Below are 8,960 nucleotides of genomic sequence, written 5' to 3' on the forward strand. Positions count from 1 at the left end.
TAGTGAACCCAGCAGCATTTAAAATTTACTATGCAACTGAGAGAAGGTGCTGCGAGTAGGTCCCTTAGGGAGACAGTCCACATACTTCTATCCTGGGGCTTCCTGATTCTTCCTCTCCCTTGGTCATCTTATGGCCACAACCACCTCCAGCACTTGTAAGTTGGGTAAGTGTAGAGCCTGTTTCTAAGACCCCATTTGTTGCCAAGTTCCACAGACCCAGCAGTAAAAACCAGGCAGTGGTTCAGCCCTTTTGGATACCTATCTAACCAAGACCCATCATTAAACGCAAGTGAATGTTGCCTGCTACACAAGCTAAAAATTTCTCTGCTGCAACAAGTAAGGAAACAGTGAATTCACCTTCTTCTTGGACTCCAGACCAGCGCTCTAGCCAGAAGGCTGTGCTTCTCTCCACTTAAGTCAAATAAAATTCATTCTCTGCTCACTTCATAACACCTAGAAATGAAAAAGAAGATCTTACTGAGATAGCATAGCAAATATTAATTTAAATTAGTCCATTTTCAGTAACTGGATTAGGAGGGGTTTGTAGGCCTCGGTCTGTACAAGAGATGATAAATTTCAGAAGGGAATATCAAAGGCAATTGCAAAGCAATGTTACTGTGATGCTAACTAACTCTGTATCTGTAACCCTTCGAGTTATAAAAAAGTCAGGTAGTCACTAATAAATACCAGAGATATGCCATGTTTTCTTTCTCCACGGTCAGCAATCTGTAATAAATTCAAACAGATGACACACTGCTTCCATGGAAAAGAAGGAAAAGGTAAGAGTGAAGTAGTTACTTTCATAATTTCTGTCTGGATAGAACACACTCTAATTTGATTTCTACGCTGGGCAGAAAAAAAAAATCTAAATCACCCTTTCTCATTCAAAACAGCATAAAAAAATGTAGGGGTTTCTAGGAAACACTGCAGGAGCAAAAATGATAAAGTATTCTTGCCGCTTCTAAGAAATAGAAACATTTGATTATTTTGAAGTAGCTGGCCAGAACTGGCAGTTGAACTCAATTACAATTCTATCAGATGCCAGCTGAGACATTCAATAGTGTTTGAGAGAAGATGAAATACAGTAGTCCATGCAAATCATAACAGAAAGTAATCTCAGCAAGCTGATACCGAGCCATTCCTCGCCTAAGAATAGGTCCCACATTCCAGTTAAAGAAATTTTAAAACATTAAAACTAAAGGATGAAATGAGCTTAGCAAAATAATTTAAAAATACTTTTGTTTTGTAAACACACTCCCACAGAACTTAAAGCAGACAAACATATAATGTGGTATTATTCTTCTTGAAAAAGATCACAAATAATGAAAAAGATGGTATCTTGGTTAATGCGATGTCCACGTTATTTCTTCTGTCCATCTGTAGGGGCCATATTTTCTCCATGTTATTTAGCATATGCTGGGGGGAGAGTATAATAAGGTTGTTTCTGATTTCTCCAAAGGTTGCACAATGCGCTATACACATAGCATTTACTTAGGATTATGAAATGCAGCTGCACTGGAAATTAGGAAAATATTAAACATACACAGAAGTGAAGCAGTAGACTCAGTCCTTCAGGGCAATTGGTGCTTCCTTTTGCTTAATGCCTGCTAGACCCCAACCCACTGAGAAAAGCACTACAGATTAGTATCTTCTGCCAGGCCATGCTGTAAATTAGTGTTCTTAATTGTAGTGGCATGCCACTCGAGGGGAAAAAATAATTCTAAACTTAGACAAATCAGAAGAAGGACTTTAAATTCTGCCCTACTAAATAAGAGGGTTATCTTAGAAATTAAGGTAATGTTTTAAGGACACAAAGAAGCTTTTTCGGATCATTATTTTCTAGAACGCTCTACTGTCCATCCGAGTCATTTTGCTCCCCAGGGTTTCAACTTCTTTTCTTCAAATAATACTCCAGTGACAAACAAATCTTTGGTCCTCCTGGTAATCAGACTCTTATTTTCTGTATCTTAGCCCAAGATGCCATAAACATTTTGCTTCATCTTCGCAGGTTCATCTTCTCCTTTGGCCTTAAAGATGTCAAACATTATAAATCAATTCTGTTCTTGCCGTTATGACAAGTAAGCCCTACTTATGCTTCATGTGGCTCCAAGTCTTGAATTTTTCTGTTCACTAATGTGCGTACCACTCCACAAATACTCTTAACTCTCTGCAAAAATATACATTTCTGGAAGAAGGGAATTTGGCTTCATAACTAGTGAAGGTAAAAAAGTGTCCTCCAAAAGTGAGTCTATCTAATTCTCTAATCTGGTTTCTCCAATTACTGAAGTCTGGAGTGGACATCCACGGTGACTGGAAATGAGCACAACCTGTGTTTTATTGTCACACCAGGTACTTTTTGTTTTGTGATGTGACAAATGATTGAATGGCCTAAAACCACTCTCAGCATTTTACACAACCATCACATTGCAATCTTATTGTCCAATTTAATTGTATTTCTTTCAAGATTGATCTTGTTTTAATTCTTTTACATCTCATTATTTCCATTTCAGAATAAAATCTGTGCTTTCTTTTAATACAAACAGAACTTCATATTGTAACTTAATGTCCCTATTACAGAAATATTCCTACAAAAATGGCTTTACCGTACATACACAGCCTTCAAATAAGAAAAAGAATACTTAGTAGATGAAATGCATCCCCATGCAAAGACTGTTAAAGAAGTATATTGCTAAGGACTTAGAAATGAATTTGATTGCTGTGAGATTGCCACATAACTCCACAGAACTCAGAACATTGTTATTTTTCAAAAATAGCAAATGATAAAGTAAGGATATATACTGCAAATAGGACTGCAGCCCAGAGAATAAAAGCAAAAACTTAGGTTGAAAGGGACTTTTGGAGATCCTCTAGTCCAGACTCCTCCTCAAGGCAGGGCTACCTTCCAAGTTAGGTTGGGTAGCTTTAGGGCCTTGTCCAGACAAGTTTTAAAAACCTCCATGGACGGAGGTCCCTCTCGAAGCAACACGTTCCAGCGCTTAACCTCGCTCCCTGTGAAAAGCTGCCTCCTTACAGCCAAGGCGGACGTCCTTCGTTGCCACCTGCGGCCACCGCCCTGTCCTGCCACTGCGCGCCTCCCAGGAGAGCCTGGCCCTCTCCTCTCCTGGCGAAACAGGCCCAGCCCCACAGCCTCTGCGGGTACAGCAGGCCCTCCAGCACCTCAGCGCTCTCCCTCCCAACACTCCATTTTCTTGACCTCCCTCTTCTTCTGGAGGACTGCCAACCAGGCACAGCAGTTCCTCCACAAGGGGAGAAGGAGAATCCCCTGCCCCAACCTGCCGGCTGTGCCCCGCCAGCGGGAAGCCCTCCTTGCTGCTAGGGTGCGTGGCCGTCCCGCCTGTAAGTCGGCGCCCACCACATCCCCACGTCCTTTTCCCTTCCATGGCGTTGCGCTGGGTAACGCCAAAACAGGTGCGGGACTTCTGCTGAGCTGTCTATGCGGACACTGTTTATGTGGGGTTTTGAGACAGATAGTCCTGTCCTAAGAAACTTAAGCCTAAACTAGGTGAGACAAGTAGATGATACAGGATGAAAAATACCTGTGCAAGGAAAGCAAGCCATTAAAAAAAGAGGACCGTTAAAAGTTTTGAGCAGGATTCAGAGAGAACATAAAGATAAATGCAGATTCAGGAACTTCTGCTCAAGGTGTGGGAGACACATAATTGAGAAACTTAAATCCAGGAATGGGTGATAGGGATAGCTAAGGCAATAGTATTAGAGAGTTACCTGGCCGTAAAGCATACGAATAGAAGAACGATTGAAAGCAAAATAAGATTATGTACAACCTTAGGCACGCAACTCACCTTTTCATTCAGTTATTTATTTTGTCACTTCTGAGATTCCAATTAGGCAACATCAAAGATACCACAAGCCACTTTAGATATAAAAAGGTCTTCAAAAGGAAAAGTAGCACTGCAGTCTGTCAGAGCTCCCTGACAAAGAAGAGTTCAATAATCCTCTACTGCACTTGAGCAATGAGGAGTGAGAAGTACAACCTTAAAATATAAGTAATGGAAAGAAGTAGGTATGTGCCCGAAAGGAAATCTCAAATTCATCATGCTAGAGCTTTCAAAGACAAACTTTAAACAATGGAGGTAGCTGAAAATACCTATTCATTTTGCTTCCGAGAAAAAAGAATCTCTCATGCCTTTAGGCAATAGAGAATTATGTGTGGTCTTTCAAACTGAAAAAGTGCAAACTGCAGAGGATCAGACTGAATAAATGTTAAGATGCCAGTCTCACAGGGCCTTTGGGAACCTACTCAATAACAATATGTTAGAGATGTCTCACACAGGAATGGTGTATTTGTTATAGTTATTTACACCTTGCAGAGTAAGCTAATAAAAATGAAAGAATGTGTTTAACCATTAAGGAACAGAGACAAAGGAAATACTTGCATGAGAACACATAACAGGTATAAACAGATCAGTCATTTTAAGGTAAGCTTTAGAAGAACTCCTGCTCCCGAAAAAACAACCCAAAAAACCTGATAACTTTCAACTGAACCATATTATAAAAAAGATTAATGTTTTCCACTTAGCATATTTCAAGTGTTGAAAAATCAGTCCGGTTAGTAGGGCTCTTTCCCTTAATTTATGCAAAGACTTGAAATGCAGAATTCATTTAGTCCTCATAGCAAGAAGAAACCTCCTTATCACAAAAAAGGCAGAGGCAAGCAACTGGATGAAGGAACAGTTTCTTAAACCTGTAAAGCACTACTGTTACAGCTGTTGCAGATGGGACAAGGGTGATACCCAACATCCAAAAATGAGATGTACACATCTCAAGAAGGCTTCATGAGTAAGTCCTGTTGTCAACCCTGCTGCAAAGACCTGCTTCCTGAATACAAATTTTCTGTGCATTTTATTCAGGCTACAATAATGATGACAGCTGTGGAGAAGCCCCTTGGTCTATATGATGGGAAGGTGAATACCAACAGAAGCCACCTCCACTGCAAAAGTTCTTTCTGTGCTGTTGAGCACAAGTGCCAATAAAAAGCCCTCTCTTGGCTGAGGGTCTCAACACATACCAAGGCTGGGATGCAACTCGGTATACAAATATATTTTGCCCTGGTGAGCCAAAATTAAGCAGAAGATAAGTGTAATTTTCAATATCTAGTATATTTTTCATAATATCCTAAAAATAAGTTATAAACACTGATTATTTGGTCTAAGCCTGTAAACCTCTTTACGAGTAAGATATCCATAAACAGTTTCTTGAGAAAAAAAAATCAACTTAATTATATGGCAACCTGTAAAACTAACTACATCTTCTTGTGAAAAGAAAAAGGTAAGGAGGCATAAAGGAGCTGACTCTAATTGACACCTTTACTACAATTATCTGGAACAATACTTCAAGAGGAGCAAAAAACAGGCTTAGTCATGCCCTTCTTTTCTTGTATCATATCCAAAAAAAGGTTTCAATCTCTTTCTTAAATGACATACTTTTACTTCTTTATTGAATTTTGTATTTCATCTCTTTTATCCTTTCCTTTCTGCTTTTTTAAATCAATTGCTAAAATTACTCAGCAGAATTGAATATCGGGTATACAACACTTCCTTTCATTGGCCTGAGATATATGGCACCCAGGAGCTTAAATGGACGGTCATTATGTGCAGTCCATAAGCTAAAATTTCCTGCAGACAAAATTTGTTCACAGTTATAGCAGGGATGGGGCTACATTGGACTTAAACCATCCGTTTAAAGTTCTTTGTTTCTGCAACTAATCAAAGTCCATCTTTATTCCAAATATAATGTTCTCTAATGTCAGGTGTATTGAAGACTCAACCAAAATGGAGCAAAGAACTTGGACCTCTAATGTAGCTACAGCTAAAATAAAGAGAGAAGTTAAAATAGAGAGCGGGCAGTAAAGAAAAAGGATAAAGATATGAGAAAAAAAAGTGGGGAGCTGGGAAGACAAAAACTCAGCAAGAATGATGACTGCCCCATCCCCGGCAGCAATGGAGGTTCACACTTCCCCACCCGAGCGGTAACTGTCTGGTGTGCAGGGACTCAGCAGGAACCCACCACCTCTGAGGTAGCAGGCATTATAATGTTCTACCTAGGAGCTGGTTAGCTTTACCTACCTACTGTCTGTATCAGCCAATAAATAATCGCTGTGTACTCATAAATTCAGCAAATTCCTGCTTGCGAGTCTCTGTGTATCGTAAAATATGTTCAAATAAAAGTGACAGAGTAGAGGAAGGGTACAGAAAATAAAAGTACAGTTTGATTAAAAAGCTATCTATCAGTTTGAATTTACTAATACTGCGGTTTCTAAAATGAGAAAATGAAGGTGGCCTTCAGGTTTTGCAAAGGATAAACAGCTTTGCCACACTGGAAAATCAGTTCATATTTTTAAGTCCGAATGTTGATAGAACAGTATTTTTTGAACAACTTGCTTCATTTTGAAGCTGCTTGTGTGGCAACATCAGGAGATGATAGAGAAGAGGAAAGTGTTTCCCTTTAGGGCTAACACTGTGTGTGGACATTACAGGAATGTCATTATCAAAAGCTTTGATGTCACAGCAAGATTTGTCATTATCAAAAGCTTTGATGTCACAGCAAGATTGACTAGACAGACTGACAGCCTTAAGACCTTGTCTACAAAATCAATTTATATGGCATTCAGTTTCTAGTTCTCCTTTTCCTGAATACAGTGATGTCAGAATGTCAATGATCCTCAGAAGACAACAGCTAATTCTACTTTAAAGTTCCTATATTTAGTTTACAGATGCCATACGCTTACTGAAATGTTCATTATATTTTTCAAAAAAAACATAAAGCTGAATCTGAAAGCTGTAGGTTTGGAGGGGGTCACATACCAAATCACATTAATTCATGAGCTTTAATTTTAATGAATACATTGAAGTCCTGAACAAAATATTTACAAGCTGTCCTTTAACACAAGAGTCTTTTAATAAAACCACTCATCTTTCACCTGGTATGAAATATGAATACTAAATATAGAAACATCCTTTTTTTTTTTTTTATTTCTGCAAAGGTAAGAAAAGTAATACCCTGTTCTTAAAAGCAAAATTACAGCTATATGTTGCAACTAAGTACATGCACACATGTCCCAAAACGTGTAACACATCCATTTAAACGAGCCACGTGCATGGGGACATTCTTGAGTTTTGCTTTGCAGGGGAGTCACAACACTCATTAAAATATAAGCAGCTCCACAATGAATAGAGCAAGTGCTCATTATAATGTAACGAGCAATAATTATCACACAATGGTCCTGTGGAGTAAAGTCATTGCATTCCAAGAACGTTGCACCTTTTTTTCTTAACAAAAAAAGCAAAAATGAGAGTTCCTCTTGACTTGGTTCAGAACTAGGAAACACATAGACACGTTGAGGTGACATAGTATATTTCACCAAACACACCACCGTAATGTAACCACAAGCCACACTGACTGCAGTAGCACAGCAGGCGTTAATAACTTCAGCAAATCAGTCTTCACCTGACCTTACACAGTCTGAAATACCTCAGGTTCATTGGCCTTCAAGTCACAACACAGGCCTATATAGGCAACAAAGCTCTTCCTGCCGGCTTTGCTTGAGGGGTATTTACAAACCTCATGAATAGGTTTCTGTCCAGGAGGCCACTTTTCAAAGGTGTGTACAAAGGAACATCCCTTTGGTCATCTTTTCCACTCATCTGCCTTATGGCTAAAGAAAGATTATTGAAATAAAGGTGGCCTATTTTTCTTTCCATACATCCAGCCTGCTTCTCCTATTTTCACTGCATTAGATCTGGAACTTGCCAAACCTTCATATATCAAATCACATAGCTAAACTGGCAGAAAATTAACCAAAGAAAAAGAAAAATAAACAAACAAACGAACAAACAAAAAAAACCCAAACCCAAGCCCTACAAAAAAAGCAGCAACTTGTTGGATGAGTCATTTTGCATAAATTCTCCGTAAGCTTCTCCACGTTCTCAGGGGCTCACTTCTGCAGTAACACACATCCATCGACTGACTCCTCCTTAAGAGGTCAAGAGGTCTCTGACGTTGTTGGGTTGATGGTTGGACTTGATGATTTTAAAGGTCTTTTCCAACCTTAATGATTCTGTGATTCTGCCATTATGTTTTTCACTTGTCGTATAAAACGTGGTTGGTATTAGCGTGATGCAGTTGTTTGAGCTGGATCTGAGAAACAGAAAGGCCTCCTCCAGGACAATATTAATGTAACAGGATCACTTCCCCTAAACCCTCTATACCTACAGCGTCCAATTTACAGCACACAAGCCACACGCACCGCCAGGCCGATGTGTTTATGTCCCAGCAGCAAGCCGGGCAGTGATCCACGGTACTCTGCCGGCTCTGGGGACCTGCCCCCATCTATAACCCCTGCACAGCCTGCATGCCCACAAGGCACCTGGTAAACACCTGGGAAGAGGTTGCTGCTGCTTGAAGGCACTTCTGGCAGCAGGTCACATCAGCTGCTTTAGGAACAGCAACCACCTTCCCACCACACCGCTCCCTGGGGCAACCCTGGGGCACCCACCGTGCTGATGCACTATGAACATTACGCCTAGGATAGCTGTCCTGAGAATATACAGAATAACAAATAAATCCAGTTTATTTAGGAAACACTAGACCTTGTGTGAATCCATTGCACCGTGAATACTTTGCAGTCTCTACCTGACACGGGAAGAAGCTCGACAAGCTAGAAATGTTGAGCACCACTTGAAAATGTATGTTTGCTTGCAGACTGCCTTACCGCTTTCCAAAAACACTTAGAAGGGTTTCAAACAGAAAGCTACATTGTATTTCAAAGCGCTAGTTGTGCATTCATTGAAAATGAATGAGTATAAGAACGAACATAGGTTTCTTCAGCAGTTTTCTAAAAGAAGTCTTAGTTCACAATTTAAAAAAAACCCGACAAAACAGAGAAAACTTCCAACTTAACATACATTATTTGACACCTTCTG

Source organism: Phaethon aethereus, assembly GCF_964289735.1.
Source record: "Phaethon aethereus genome assembly, chromosome: 2".
NCBI lineage: Eukaryota > Metazoa > Chordata > Aves > Phaethontiformes > Phaethontidae > Phaethon > Phaethon aethereus.